Genomic DNA, 16,020 nt, shown 5'->3' with positions numbered 1-16,020 from the left:
CCTCTTCTATTATGTATCCTCTATTGATTCTATGTTCCTTTTCCTCCTCTCTTCCGCTTCTCTGTTCTCTCTCTATTCCTTCTTTTCTATCTGCTCATAATTCATACATGTTCATTTATTCACTTCTTCCTTCCTCATGTTCTCTAAGAAATTCATGGATGAAAAAATGAGAACAGGAGGAAGAAAGAAACGAAAAAGACTATGTATGAAATATGAACAGAAAGAAGGAATGAAGGATATGACAGACAGAAAAGAGGAGGAGGAGGAAGAGAAAATCAATAGAGGACATATAATAAATTAGAAATGTAGTTTATTTTGTGGCCTGCTGAGAAATTGCTATTGATGTTGAAATTAGGTTTGAAAAGAAGAAGAACCCATTTGTAGAGAGGTAAATTGAAAAAGTAGTAGTAGTAGTAGTAGTAGTAGTAGTTCTCTTACCCTTCTTCTCTTCTCTGTTTTTCTCTTACTTCTCTTTACTCCTCTTCATCTTCATTAATTTCATTTAGTTTAATTTCTCCAGTATCTTCGTTCCTCTTCTCTTCTTTCTCTTCTGTACCGTCTTCATTCATTCCTCTTCTCTCTTTTTTTCTTTTTCTTCTCTTCTTACACTCCATTTTCTTCCTTCCTCTTCTCTCTTCTTTTATACTCCACTTCCTTCCTTCGTTAAAATGATGATTTTTTTCTTTACTCCAATCTTCGTTCCTCCTCTTTCTCCTGCATCGTCTTTATTCCTCTTCTTCTTTTGTCCTCTTCTGCTTCTCTCCACTTCTTCCACAAGCACCGACATTTTCTCCACCACTCACTGAAAGAGGAAGAAAGAAACCATGAACACGCACACAGGTGGCCGCCAGGTGGAAGAACAGGTCGGTCCCAAATGTCGCGCCTGTCAGGTGGACTCAAAAAGGACACCAATTTTACCTGTCAAGAGGGTATGCTTCAGGTGTTGGGGGGGGGAGGGAGGGGAGGGGGAAGTAAGTGTGTGTGTGTGTGTGTTGTGTGTGTGCTTGACATAGACGTAATATCACCTTTCAGAAAATATGCATGAGATGTATTTGTAAGTGTGTGTGTGTGTGTGTGTAAAAGCCTATCTCTATTCAACAAAGACTCAATTTTACTTGCCAAAATGTATGCATGAGGTGTGTGTGTGCGTCTGTTTGTCTGTACCTGTGCGTGTGTGTGTGTGTGTGTGTGTGTGTGTGTGCTTCCTAAACGCCAAACAAATAAACAATCAAACAACAAGGGCAGCACGTCAGCGGGTCTTCAGCACACCTGTCGACGAGTCACCTAAGCTCAGCGCGCACATCTAATTAATTATGGCCAGGTAAACCACACGTGTTCCCGCCGACAGGTAAGAATTGTGTCCACCTGTCTGCTGGGTTTTTGTTCACCTGGAGACAAGGTAATTAGTGCCCACCTGACAGACGGACACGGACAGACAGACAGGTAAAATACATTGAATACCAAATTAGAAATGAAAAAAAGAAAATACATGAAATAGATTATGATTACTACTACTACTACTACTACAATCACTACTACTACCACTACTATTACTACTACGAATAAATATAAAGAAAACGCAGAATCAGTTTAGCTTCACAGAAAACGGAGGGAGGGAGGACAACTTAACCATTCCTTCTAAATTGTATTGCCAAGGAAGGGGAATATTTTTATTTTAATCTAACTGGACCGCATGAGAAGGGGAGAGAAATCATGAAGCCATTAATTCTCTCTCTCTCTCTCTCTCTCTCTCTCTCTCTCTCTCTCTCTCTCTCTCTCTCTCTCTCTCTCTCTCTCTCTCTCTCTCTCTCTCTCTCTCTCTCTCTCTCTCTCTCTCTCTCTCTCTCTCTCTCTCTCTCTCTCTCTCTCTCTCTCTCTCTCTCTCTTCTACTACTACTACTACTACTACTACTACTACTACCACTACTACTACTAAATTTTCTTCACTTTTCCTTTTTTATTTTTTCTCTTAATACCTTTCTCCTTTTTTCTTCCTCTTCCTTTCTTCCATTCGTTCTTCTTCCTCCCTCTCTCTCTCTTCCCTGTTTCCTCTCTTCCCTTTCATCTAATCCTCCTTCATTATTTCTATCTTCTTCCCCTCTTCTTCCTCCCCTTCCCTTCTCCTCCTCCTACCTCATTTATTTAGTTCGACTTTCCCTCTCATCCTCTCTCTCTCTCTTCCCCTTTCGCTCTCACTCTCAGTCTCTTCCTCCTCTTTCTCTTCTCTCTCTTCTTCCCCCTCCTTCTCATGATTTTGCCTTGTGTATCATATTTACCCTCTCTCCTCCTCTTCCTCCTCCTCCTCTTCTCCTTTCTTCCATTCTTCCTCATACTCTAATTATCTCACCTTACCTGACCTTACCTGTCCATTCCTTTACCTGTCTCTCCCTTCTCCTCCATTTTCGTCTTTTTTTATCTCCCTCTTCTCCTCTTTCTTCCTTTTGTTGCTTTCTCTTTCTTCTTCTCTTCCTCCTCCTCCTCTTCTCTATCGTTCCCCTCTCTTCTTTCCTTTCCTTCTTCTTTTTCCTCTCCTTCCTTTCCCTCCCCTTCCCTTCTCTTCCCTCTCTTTCCTAGTTATCTCCCTTCTATCTTCATCTACTCTTCCTTTCCTCCAAAATCTCCCTTCCCTCCCTTATTTATTTTCTTCCTCTTTCTCCCTTCTTTTTCTTTTCATCTTTTCATCCTTATCCATTTCCTTCTTTCCTTTCTGCTCTTCTTATAATTCCTTGCTTTCTTCCATTTTGCTTCTTCCTTTCCTTTCTTTTCCTCCTCTTTCTCTCCCTTTCCTTTGTACCTTTTGTCCCGTTTCTCTCCCTCCCTCCCTCCCTTCCCCTCCCTTTCCTTTCTCTCTCTCTCTCTCTCTCTCTCTCTCTCTCTCTCTCTCTCTCTCTGCCTCCCTCCCTATCTACCTACCTTTAACCATTTTCTCTACCTTCCTACCTCTCTCTCTTTCTCTCCATCCTTCTCTCCCTTCCTCTCTCTCTCCTCTTATCTCCTGCACCTCCCTTTCTTTTTCCTTTCTTTCTTAGCTCCCTTTTTTCTTTTCCTCCCTTCTTTCTTTACTTTATTCCCTTCTCGTCTTTCTTCCTCTCTTCTTCCCTTCTCCATTCTTACCCGTCTTTTCCTTTCCTCCCTTTCTCTTCCTCTTTTCCCCACTTCTCCCTTCCTCCCTCTCTTCCTCCCTTTTTAATTCTTACCTGTCTTCTCCTTTTCTTCCTTCCTCGCTTCTTCCATTTCATCTTCCTCCTCTCTTCCACTCTCCTTCCTCCCTTCCTTTCTCTCTCTCCCCTGTCTTTCTTCCTCTCTTCTTCCCTTCTCTATTCTTACCTGTCTTCTCCTTTTCTTCCTTTTCTCCCTTTCTCTCCCTCTTTTCCTCCCTCCCTTCTTCCATTTCATCTTCCTCAGCTACCTCATCCTCCCTTCCTTTCTCTCCCTCCCTCCCTCCCTTCCACACAGGTAAGGCACTACTAATTAACTTTACTTCATCACCTTAATGACCAGGTGAATCGACTTCTGACCCAGGTAAGAGACAGCTCGGGCGCCTCCTCCTCTTCTTCCTTCTCCTCCTCTGTATCGTTTTTCCTCCTCTATTTCTCTTCCTGGTATCTCATTTATCTTTATCTTTTTTTCTCCACCTCATTCCTCTTTTTCTTTCTCTCTTCTTTTCTCTCCTCCTCCTCCTCCTCCTCCTCCTCCATCGTTCTTCTTCCTCCTCCTCCTCCCCTTGTTCATTGTTTTCCTGGTTTCTAATTTTCTTATATATTTTTCTACACCTAATTAATTTTTCTTTCTCCTCTTTTTCTCCTCTTCCCCCTTTCACTTTTTTTTCCTTTTCCATTTTTCCTGTTATCTCCTTTTACTTTCTTCCTTTCTGTATCTTCTCTTCTTTTTTCTTTTCCTCCTCTTTTTCTTTCTCCTTTCTCAGCTTTTCCTATTATTTTCTACTCAACCTTCTTCTTTCTTCTTCCTCTTTCCTTTCTCTTCTACTCGCTCCTCCTTCCTCTCTTCCTTTTTCTTTCTCCTTTCTCTGTTTTACTTTTTTTATTTCCTACTGCACCTCCTCCTTTTTCTTTTTCTTCCTCTCTCCTTCTCTTTCTTATTCTTCCTCCTCCTCCCCCTCCTCCTCTTCTTTATTTTCTTCTTCTCTCCCTTCTTTTCTTCCTCCTCCTCCTCCTCAAGGTTTTTAATTAACACTTTTTCTTCACACTCAAACACGACAAGAAGAAATAAATAAAGAAAAGAAGAAAAAACAACAACGAACGAGAGAGAGAGAGAGAGAGAGAGAGAGAGAGAGAGAGAGAGAGAGAGAGAGAGAGAGAGGTGTGGCAGGTAAGAATTTAAATGTTTGAAGAGATTAGCGAAAGAATAAGAGGGAGGGAGAGTAAAAAAAAAAAAAAAGGAAACAACACGAATGAGTGAAGAAGGGAGAGAAGGGAAGTAAATGGAAGGGAAAGAAATGGAGGGAAGGGAAAAGAGAAAAGATGAGAAAGAGAAGAAAAGGGAAAGGAAGGAAAAGAAAAGGAGGAAAGGGAAGGGAACGAATGAGAAGGGAAGAGAAGAAAACTAAAAGAAAGGGAAGAGAAGGAACAAGAAGGGAAAGAAAAGGGAAGGGAAGCAAAAATAAGGAAGGAGATAGGAAAGGCAGAGAAGGGAAGGATCGATGAAAGAGAGGAAGGAGGAACAGAAATAAAGGGAATAAGAGGGAATAAAAAAGAAAATAATGAAAGAGAAAGAAAAGGAAGGGAAGGAAAGGCAATGAGGCTTAGAAACCGAGGTGTGTTGAAGGGGAGGCTTTATTATTTTCCCGCGGCGCAGAGGTAAAAAAGAAAACGGGTGAAGGTTGGTTATTTTCACGGCGGTAAAGTGTTAGAAAGGGAAGACTTTTATAAACGTGAGAGAGAGAGAGAGAGAGAGAGAGAGAGAGAGAGAGAGAGAGAGAGAGAGAGAGAGAGAGAGATTAAAAGCGTTTACGAAGGGAGACGAAGAATAAAATGAAAAATACAGATTGCAGAGAGAGAGAGAAAAAGGAAAATAGTTGAAATAAAAAAGCTAAAAAGATGCAATAAAATAGAAGCTAAAAAGTACGAAAGGGAAAGTGAAAATAATGAGTTACCTGGACATGAAGGAAACAGGTAAGTGAGGTATTTAAAAGTAACAAGCAGATTAGAAGGAAAAAGAAGAGAAAGTAAGGAAAAGGAAAACCAATAAATGAAGTACGATTGTTTGAAGAAGAGAAAGTTTGGAAGAGAAGAAAAATGGACGAAGGAGGAAGAGAGAAGGAGAAGATCGAAGTAGAAGAGACGAATGAGGAAGAGAAAGAAGAAAAGGTAAGAGAGACCGAATTTGGGAGAGAAGAAAAGGGAAGTGAAGAGTAATGAATAAGGAAGAAGAGACAGATGAAGAACCACGTAGAAAAGAGAAGAGAAAGAGGGGAAGAAGAGGTAAGGTAGAAGAGAAATGAAGTAGAGAAAATATACAAGAAAATAGAATATACGTGAAAGAAATTTAAATAACGAACGAATAAAAAGTAAAAGAGAAAAAGAGGAAGAAGATGAAAATAGAGAAAACAAAGGATATAGAGAGGAGAGGAGAAAGAAACGACAATTAAAAGAATGGAGGAAAGAAAGGAAGGCAGGAGGGAGGAAATGAGGTATAGATGGAGAGAAAGAAGAAAAATGTGGAGGAAGAGGAGGAAGAGAGGGAGGGAAGGGAGGGGAGAGAAAAGAAATGGTGATGGGGAGAAAATGGAGAGAAGAGGAGGGAGAGGGAGGGAGGAGGAGAAAAATGGAATACAAATGGAGAGAAAAGTGGAAAAAGAATATGAAAGTGAGGAAATGAAGACGAGAGAGAGAGAGAGAGAGAGAAATAAAAATACCTGTGAAAATTATCTACCAAAGAATTAAGATAAAGAAAAGTATAAAGAAAATAGAAAGGAGAAAATAGAGGAAAAGAGATAGAATTAAGATAGAAATAAATATAGATGAAGCGGAGGAAAAGACGAAGAGGGAGAGAAAAAGAAAAGGAAAATACCTGTGAAAATTTCCTACCCAATAAAGAAAAGATAAAGAAAACAATGCTAATCTTTTCTTTATACCTTTCACGAATAAGAAAGAAAAAAAATACATAAGAAAGAAAACAAGGAAAACTAAATAATAACAAGAAAAGGGTTATAAGAAAACAAGAAAAAGAGAAAAAAGGAAAATGAGAAGAGAATGAAAACAAAACAAAAACAATAAAAGTAAAAACAAGAAAACAAGAAAAAACAAAAACAAAAACTAACAAGAGAAAGAGAATAAGAAGCAAGGGAAGGAAGCAAATTGAGAAGAGAATGAAAATGGAAGAGAAAAGGAATAAGAGGAAGAGGAGGAGGAGGAGGAGGAGAGAAGTAAATGAGGGAGAGAAGATGAGGTGATAAAGAAGAGGAGAACGAGATGGGGAAGAGAAAGGAGAAGAGGGAGAGGAGGAGAAAACGAGAATGAGATGCAATGAGAGAGAGAGAGAGAGAGAGAGAGAGAGAGAGAGAGAGAGAGAGAGAGAGAGAGAGAGAGAGAGAGCACTTCCTTCCTCCCATAATATCAACACAAATAGTTTTTCTTACCAAATTTAAACCTCAAAGAACACACATTTGTTTTTGTTTTTTCCTCCACTTTTCCTCCTCCTCCTCCTTTCCTTCCTTTCCCCTCCTATTATCATTTTTTATCCAGTTTCCCTCCTATATTTTTTTCTTTCCTTCTCCTTTTTCTTTTATATAATTTTTCCTTTCTTTCCTTCTATCTCTTTTTCCTTCCATTCCAATTATAATTTTTTTCTAGTTTCCCTCCTTCCCTTTTTTTTCCCTTCCTCTCTTCTATTCCTAACCCTTTTTTATGTATTTTTATATTTTCTTCCTCTTTCCTTTTTTTTCTCTCATCTTCTCTTTCCATTTCCTCTTTCCCTTCCTTTTCTCTCCTTTCCCATCTCTCTGAATTTTCCTTCCTCTTTTCTCTTCATCTTTTCCTCATTTACCCATCTTTCTTCCTCCCTCTGTCTTCTTTTCCATTCTTTTCCATCTCTTTTCCTTCCTTCTCTTCCTTCTCTCTTATCCTTATTCTCATTTGTTCATTCTTCTTATTCCTCTTTTTAATTTCTCCTCTTCCTATTTCGAATTCTCTCTCTCCCTCCCTTCTTCTTTTTCTCCCCCTCTTTGTTTCCCTTCCTTCCTTCCTTCCTTCCTAGTTTCAGTATTTCCTTCCTTCCATTCTTCCTTCCTTCCTTCCTTCCATCCTTCCTTCTTTCCATCCTTCCTTCCTTCTCTTCCATCCTTCCTTCCTTCCTTCCTTCCTTCCTTCCTTCTCTTCCCTTGCTATATTCCCACTTCCAATGTTCTTTTGTATTCATTTTTTTCTTCCTCCTTATTCTCCATTCGTTTCTCTCTCTTCCCCTCCTTCCATCCTCCTCCTCCTCTTCTCTCTCTCTCTCTCTCTCTCTCTCTCTCTCTCTCTCTCTCTCTCTCTCTCTCTCTCTCTCTCTCTCTCTCTCTCTCTCTCTCTCTCTCTCTCTCTCTCACGACCACGCAAAAAGTTACCTCCAATTACAAACCTAAAGTGGAAGGAGAAGAGAAAGAGAAGAGAAAGAAGAAGAGAAGGAAGAAAGAAAATCTGAAGAGAAAAAGGAAGAAGAGAAAGAAGAAAAAGAAGAGAATATGAGAAGAAAACAATGAGAAGAAGGAAGAAAAGAGAATAAAGAGGAGAACTTGAAGAAAATGAAGAAGAGGAGGAAAAAGAAAAAGAAGAGAAAGAAGAGAGAATATGAGAAGAAGAGAAACCAAAGAATAAGAGAAGAGAATAGTTAAGAAAATATTGAACAGTTGTAGAGGAGACAGAGAGAATATTAAGAAAGAGGAGGAGAAGGAGGAGGAAGAGGAAGAGAAGAAGGAGGAGGGAGAATAAACAGTGAGAAAGAAAGAAAACAAAAGGGAAGAGAAGGTAAGAAAAAGGAAGAGGAGAAAGAGGAAGAGGAAAAATAATACGAAGAGAGGAGAAGGAGAGAAGAAAAGGTAGAAGAGAAAATAGGAAATAAAAGAAGAAAATGAAGACAAAAAAAGACAAAATGAAAAAGCAAAGAGAAAACAAGGAAAATACAAGGAAAACAAACAAAACAGAGAGAGAGAGAGAGAGAGAGAGAGAGAGAGAGTGAGGAAGATAAGGGCCATCAAACGGGGGAGAGAGAGTGGCTTCCTCCTCCTCCTCCTCTTCCTCCTCCTCCTCCTCCTCCTCTTCCTCTTCCTCCTCGTTTGTTGCCTCTCACCAAGGAAGGATGGACCCATTTCACACTCCCTCCTCCTCCTCCTCCTCTTCTCATACTGTCTCTCCTCTCCTCTCTTCCTTCTACTGCTACTACTTCCGCTTCCTCCTCCTCGTCCTTCTCCTCTTCCTCCTCTTCCTCTTCCTCCTCTTCCTTTATCATACTCTCTCCCTCTCTCCCTCTTCCAATTTTTCTTCTGTTTCATCTCTCTCTCTCTCTCTCTCTCTCTCGTCGATTGCTCCTCCTCCTCCTCTTCCTCCTCTGCTTGCTATCTCCTTTCTCTCTCCCAACTTTCCTTCCCAATCTGTCTCCTTAACTCCTTTCCTCCCTCCTCCCCTTCCTCCTTCCATCCTTCCTTCCCTCCCTCCCTCCCTTCCTCTCAATCTCTTCCCTTATTTCTTTCCGATTCCCTTCTCTTCTCCTCGCTCTCTCTCTCTCTCTCTCTCTCTCTCTCTCTCTCTCTCTCTCTGTAATACGAATTTAAACTACTACTACTACTACTACTACTACTACTATTACTATTACTACTACCACTACTATTACTATTACTACTACTACTACTACTACTACTACTACTACTTTTGCTACTAACCTTTCTTCTCCTTTTCCTTTTCCTCTTTCTCCTCCTTTTCCTCCGTCTCCCCAAAATTGACCTCCAGCCTGAAAGAGAGGAAGAATGTATTGCAGGAATACTAATATTACTCTCCTCCTCCTCCTCCTCCTCCTCCTCCTCCACCACCTCCTCCTCCTCTTCATTGCCTCTTCTTTTTCTTCCTTCTTCAATTTCCTCTTTTTCTTCTCTACTCTTCAATAAAGTAGATGGAGACAGATTTACAAATACTCCTTTTTTTTCTATTTCCTTTTTTTCATTATCTTTTTAAGTCTATTTTCCTCTATTATGAAGGAACAATGATGCTGCTACTAATATGTGCCTCACAATCTATCTATCTATCAATCTGTCTATCTATCCATCCATCTCTTTAATTAGGGGTACACAACACGGCTTCCGAAACAATAGATCCTGCTATACCAATTCGCTGACCTTTCATAATGACCTTTCCTCAATTTTCAGCTAATCCCGATCACTGGCCATTGTGTATTCGAAGTTTGAAAAGGCAATTGATGAAGTTCCACCCCATGACTCACGTTACAAAAATCCAAAACACTAGATACTGAAGGTTAAATTACACGGTTCGATCGTTAACCGGCGGACCAGCTGACAACAAAGGGTGGCGATTGGTGGAACAGCCTAAAGTGGACGCCAGTGACTAGTGGTGTTCTACAAGGCTCATTTTTTCGCCCACTTTTTTCACTTTTCTTCCACTTTTTCACTTTTTGGAAATTTTCACATTTTTACTTTTTTTCGCCTAATGATGAAAATGAAAAAGAAAGGGATAACATTATACAGTAAATGGAGTGTGTGGAGCAGAAAGTGGAAGAGGAGGAGGAACGAATGTGGATGAGTGTGTGTACAAAGACAGGAAGAAAGAAAAATGAAGAACAAAAGGAAGAAGAAAGGAAGAAAGGAGGTCGATGAAGGAGAGGAGAAAGAAAAATGGAAGAAAACAAAACAAAACGAGATTCAAGTAAAATGGAGATAAAAAAAAAGCTTTGGAGGAGTAAATGGAGGAAAGTAAGGAAGACATGGAGGAAGAATGGAGGAAAGGTAAAAAAAAAGTGGAGACAAATCATGAGGAGGTAAGATGGAGATGAGACAAAGTTGAAGAGGGCCCAAGTGGAGGAAAGGAGCGAAATGGAGAGAAAAAATGGAGGAAAGGTGGAGGAAAGGAGGGGCTCAGGTAGGATCTCAGGTGTGATAAGAGCAGGTGAAAGGGAAATTAAGATGCACAGGTGTTTGGCTTTGGGACTTGAGACGGTGATTACAGGTGAGAGGAGGAGGAGGAGGAGGAGGAGGAGGAGGAGGAAAAAATAAATAAAGGTAAGGGAAAAGGTGTGAGGAAGGAAAACTAATAGAAAAAGAGGAATGAAAAGGAAATAAAGAAGAGAGAAATCGAGAGGAGGAGGAGGAGGAGGAGGAGGAGGAGGAGGAGGAGGAGGAAAATAAATAAATAAAAGTTAGGAAAAAAATATGAGGAAGGAAAACTAATAGAAAAAGAGGAATGAAAAGGAAAAAAAGAAAAGAGAAAATAAGAGGAAAATGAAGAAAATAAAAATAGGAAGAAGAAAATAAGAAAAGACAAAATTAAAGAAGGAGGAAGAGGAGGAAAATGAAGGTCGAAAAGGGAGAAAGAAAAGGAATAAAGAAAGAGGAGGAAAAGGAGGCGATGAAGTAGAATTAAAAGGAAAAGGGAAAAAGGTTGAGAAAGGAGAAGGAAAGAGGAAGAAAGGAAACGAAGGGGAGGGAGAAAGGAAGAAAAAGGAGGAAGAAGAGGAAGTGTAAGAAAAAATAAAATAAAAGATAAGCAAGGAAAAACAAAAAAGAGGAAGAGGAGGAGGAGGAGGAAGAGGAAATTACAGAAATGATGAATAAATGAAGAAAATGAAGATAATTAAAAAAAAATGAATAGGTGAGTGAGAGGAGGAATGAGGAGGAAGAAAAGGAAGAGGAGGAAGAGGAAGAAAGAAAAGTAAGGAAGAAGGAAAGAAAAGAAGAAAAGAACAAGAAAACGAGAAATAAACAAGAAAAATAAATAGAAAGAAAAAAAGAAAATACAGTAAGAGGAGACGGAATTAGAAGAGGAGGAAGAGGAGGAGGAGGAGGAGGAGGAGGAGGAAATGCGATACAGTAACCAAGACGAATAAAGAATAATGAACAGAGAATGAGATAGAGATGAAGGAAGGAAGAAGAGGAGGAGGAGGAGGAGGAGGAGGAGGAGGAGGAAGAGTAGGAAGACGAAAATAACAATAATGAAAGAGGGAGAGAGAGAGAACAAGAGATAAAATAGGAGAAGACAACAAAGTAACAAGACGAAGAAGGAAGAGGAGGAAGGGAGATGATAATGGAGAGAAGAAGAAGAGGAAGAGGAGGAGGAGGAGATAATAAAGGAGGTGAGGGAAAGAATAAAGGAAACGATGGAATGAGAAAGGGAATGAAGGGAAATTGAAGGAAAATGGGAAGGAGATGAAGAAATTAACAGAGAGAGAGAGAGAGAGAGAGAGAGAGAGAGAGAGAGAGAGAGAGAGAGAGAGAGAGAGAGAGAGAGAGAGAGAGAGAGAGAGAGAGAGAGAGAGAGAGAGAGAGAGAGAATAGAGGAAAGAAAGAAAGAAAGAAAGGAAGAAAGTCACGATTCTAAATTAGAAAAAAATACCAAAAAAAGGAAAAAAATAAAGTAGGAATTAATGAAAAAAATTAAAAGAATGAAAATTAAAAGAATGAAAATGAAAATAAAGATAAAAAAAATATCCTCTCTTCCTCTTTCTCCCTTCTCTCCCTCTCTCTCCTTCCTTCCCTCCCTTCTCCTCTTCCTTAATCCTTCCTTTCTTCCCTCCCTCCTTCTTTTTCTTCGTCCTCCCCTCCTTCCTTCCTGCTCCTTCACCCTCCCTGCTCCTCCTTATTCTCCCCTTCTTCCTTCCTTCCCTCCCTTCCTCCCTTCTCCCTCCCTAACTTCCATCTCTCTCCATTTCTCTGCTTCGTTTTCCTCCCCTTAAAAGAGGGGAAAAAACTGGAGGAAGAGGAAAGAGAAAAGAGGAATAGGAATAAAGAGGAAAACTAGGAGGAAAAGGAGAAGGAAATGTGGAGAAAAAAAAATGATTAAACGAAAAGATATTGAGGAAGAAAAAATGAGGAAAAAAAGAGGAAGAGGAAAGAAATGGAAAGAGGAAAAAGGAAAAAGAAGAAAAGAGGAGATAAAATTAGTGGGAAAAAGAGGAAAGTGGAAGAGAAAAGGAAGAAGAAAGAGAAAAGAAAGAGGAAAGAAAAGGAGGAAGAGAAAAAGGAAAACAGGAATGAAAGAGGAGATAAAATAAAGAGGGAAAAAGAGGAAAGAGGAAGAGAAAAGGAAGAAGAAAGAGAAAAGAAAGAGGAAAGAAAGAGGGAAGAGAAAAAAATAGAGATAAATTACGAGGAAAAAAGAGAAAAATAGAAATAAAAGAGGAAATCAAGAGGAAATCAAGAGGAATGAGTCACCGTGTCGGGCAGGAAGTGAGGGAGTGAGTCGGTCGGAAAATTAATTGATATAAAAAAAGAAATAAAAAAAAAGAACTTAAGGATTTTGTTTTCTCTTTCCTTTACCACGATTTTATTTATTTTTTCTTCTTCCTCCTCCTCCTTTTTTCTCTCCCTTCTTCTTCCTATTATTTGCCCCATTTTTCTCTTTTTTTTTATTTCTCCCTTTGTTTATTTTCGTATCTTTTTCTCTCTTTTCATTCTCTTTGTCTTTCTTTTCTTTACCTCAATTTTCTTTTCTTTTCTTTATTTTTTTCCATTATTTTCTCTTCTGCCTTCGTCCTAAGTCTATCTTTTCTATTCTTTTTCTATATTTTCCTTTTTTTCCTTTCTTTATTCTTCTACTTTTCCTCCTTGTCTTTCTTCCTCTACTTCTTCTACTTCTTCTTCTGTTTCTCTTTAATTCCCTCTCTTTACGATTTTATTTTATTTTAATTTTTTTCCTATTTTTTTAATTTCCTAACTTTATCTATTTCGTCTCTTCTTCTTCATCATTTATCTATCATCTTCTTTCAGTCAATATCTATCTTCATTTTCCTCTTTCTCCTCCTCCTCTTATTATTATTACTCCATCCACAATCATTTTCTTCCTCTTCTTCTTCTTCCTCCTCCTCCTCCTCCTCCTCCTCCTCTTCCTCTCTCCTCTCTTCTCTCTCTCTCTCTCTCTCTCTCTCTCTCTGCCGAGCGTGTAAAAGAATCTGGAGGAGAAAGAAGATAATAGGAAGGAATTGGAGGAGGAGGAGGAGGAGGAGGAGGAGGAGGAGGAGGAGGAGGAAGAGGAGGAGGAGGAGGAGGAGGAGGAGGAGGAGATAGAGCAGGAACAAGAGGAGGAAAGGAAAAAGGAAATTGAAAAAAGAAAAAATCGTACGAAAAAAAGAAAAAGATAAAAAGAGAAGAAAGAAGAAGAAGAAAAAGAAGAAGAAGAAGAAGAAGAAGAAGAGGAGGAGGAGGAGGAGGGAAGACAAGAAATAAATATAATAAAGAAAATGTTAAGAAGAGAGAGAGAGAGAGAGAGAGAGAGAGAGAGAGAGAGAGAGAGAGAGAGAGAGAGAGAACAGTAATCTTATGAAACTTTCACTTTCTTTTCTCACTTCAAAAGACTTCAAAAGGGCAGCGGTGCGAGAGGGAGGGAGAGAGAGAGAGAGAGAGAGAGAGAGAGAGAGAGAGAGAGAGAGAGAGAGAGAGAGAGAGAGAGAGAGAGAGAGAGAGAGAGAGAGAGAGAGAGAGAGATTAAGCTTCCAGTACAAAGTTTCTAATCTGATCTCTCTCTTTTTCTTTCTTCCTTTTGATTGACAGACAAAAAAAAAAAATCAACCATTCTTCAAAAAAAAAAAAAAATTAATTCATTTATTTTTCACTTCTATCAATATTTTAACTTTGATTAACTTTTGATGCAATCTTCTTTGACATTTTCTTTCTACTTTTTTTTTTACTTTTATTCAATTGTTTTTATTATCTTTCGAAGCTAAAATGAAAAAAAAGGAAAACAAAAAAGAAAATACTAAAACAAGAACAAGAAAATCAATAAAAAGTAAGGAAAAGTAAAATAAAAAAGTAGAAATTAAAGTAAAATGAAAATTGTAAATGAAAATATTGACAAAAAAAAAGGAAATAAAGAATCAGGATTTTGATGAATGACAAAGACGAAGAAATAAACAAAAATAAAGAAAAGGAAAGAGAGCAAAAGGAAGAAGAAAGAAGGAAGATAAAAACAAGGGAATAAGAAACAAAAGATAAGAAGATTAACGAATGAAGAAAACAATAAAGAAAGAGATAACAAAAGATAAAAAAACAATAATGACGATAATAATGAAAATAATACAAATAATAAAATGTAGAGGATTTAAGAACGAGAGAGAGAGAGAGAGAGAGAGAGAGAGAGAGAGAGAGAAAGTGAAAGAACAAAAGAAAGAAAGAGAAGGAACTAATAAATAAAAAAGAGAAAAGAAATAAAAAAAAGGAAAGAAAAAAATAAAAAGGAAAGAAAAAAAGAATGAAAACAAAGAAAAAATGAAAAATTGAAAAAAAGAGAAAGGAATTGAAGGAGAGAGAGAGAGAGAGAGAGAGAGAGAGAGAGAGAGAGAGAGAGAGTCTGTATATCTCATTCAGTCATCTATTATTAAAACTTGATGAAGGTGACTGTGTGTGTGTGTGTGTGTGTGTGTGTGTGTGTGTGTGTGTGTAACAGAAACATGGATAACGCATAAATAAAAACACCTGCAGATATTCACACACACAAAAATATATATATATAAAAAAAACACCAAAACATTGAATTTCACATCAGAGAAAAAAACACGACAGGAAAAATATCACAACATATACAAAGGTGGGAGGAAAGAAGATCAAAATAAAATAAAATAATAACGCAAAACGCAAAATAACAAAATAACAAAATAACTAATAAATAAGTAAAAAATAACAAAATAAAAACCAAAATAATAAAACTGACAAAATAATATAAGAAAGAAAAGCAAACAGGAAATCACTCACACACACAAACAATAGAAAAAGTTAAACTGTTACGTGATAAAAAAAATAAAGATATCCCATTAAGATAACACACACACACACAGACACACACACACACACACACACACACACACACACACACACACACACACACAGACTGTAAAACACGAAAAAAAAGCACACAAAAATTAAACAAAAAAATGAAAAAAACACAAAACAAACAGAAAACAAAAACAAAAACAAACACAGAAAAAAAAAGAAATAAACAAAACAAACAAAAAAAAAGACAAACATAAAAAACAACAAAAAAGCAGAAAACAAACAAACACGAAACTAATAAACACAATAAAAAAAAAATCACTCAACACCCAACCCCAACCCTCCCCTTCCGCCCCCCCCCCCCCCAGGTGAGCCCCGTAATCATCGTACCGGGGGGGCGCGTTACCTCACCTGTGCTCACCTGTCGGGGCTGGAGACAAAGACTAACACTGAGGCGACGATGGACTAATCATCATCATCATCATTAGCCGAGGGAGGGGATTCTCTCTCTCTCTCTCTCTCTCTATCTATATTTCTTTCTTCTCTTTCTGTCTATCTATCTATCTCTGTTCATTTACCTTATTGATTGCGTTGTTCCTTTCTCTCTCTCTCTCTCTCTTCTTTATTTGATTTCTTTCCCCTATTTTCTTTTTTCTTTCATTAATTTTGCTATTCCTCTATTCTTTCCTTTATTCCTTCCTTCTCTCTTTTCATTTATCCTATCTTTATTACTTTCTTCTTGCCCTTCTTTCTTTATTTTCTTCCTTTATTCTCCTATTTCTTTATTTCCTCTCTTCCTTTTTTTCTTCCATCTCTACATTCCTTCCTTCCTTCCTTCATCTCTTCCATATTCCTTCCACATCCATCCCGATACCCACTCCTCTCTCCTCCTCCCTCTCCCTCTCTCTCTCTCTCTCTCTCTCTCTCTCTCTCTCTCTAATTGTCCATTTCTCATCCGCTCTCGTCCGTTTTCCTCCGATTCTCTCTTCCAAATGGGGGCGATTTTCATAATTACACACGTCGATCTGTTTATCAAGATTAGAGAGGAGGAGGAGGAGGAGGAGGAGGAGGGAGAGAGGAAACGATATGATGAGTGATGT

General features: G+C 38.4%; 1 long non-coding RNA gene across 1 annotated transcript; it reads right to left on the bottom strand.

The window, feature by feature from the left end:
* Positions 1-631: 631 nt before the first annotated feature.
* LOC127010016 (uncharacterized) lies at positions 632-8,950 on the bottom strand. Its single transcript, XR_007762783.1, has 2 exons — positions 8,876-8,950; positions 632-802 (listed from the first exon to the last, which is right to left on the bottom strand). It is a non-coding gene; the product is annotated as an uncharacterized LOC127010016 (long non-coding RNA).
* Between the last annotated feature and the right edge of the window lie 7,070 nt (positions 8,951-16,020).

The sequence above is a fragment of the Eriocheir sinensis genome, chromosome 42 (genome assembly GCF_024679095.1).
Source record: "Eriocheir sinensis breed Jianghai 21 chromosome 42, ASM2467909v1, whole genome shotgun sequence".
In the NCBI taxonomy this organism is placed as follows: domain Eukaryota; kingdom Metazoa; phylum Arthropoda; class Malacostraca; order Decapoda; family Varunidae; genus Eriocheir; species Eriocheir sinensis.
The sequence above is the reverse complement of the archived record's forward strand: the minus strand, read 5'-3'. Positions and strand labels throughout refer to the sequence as shown.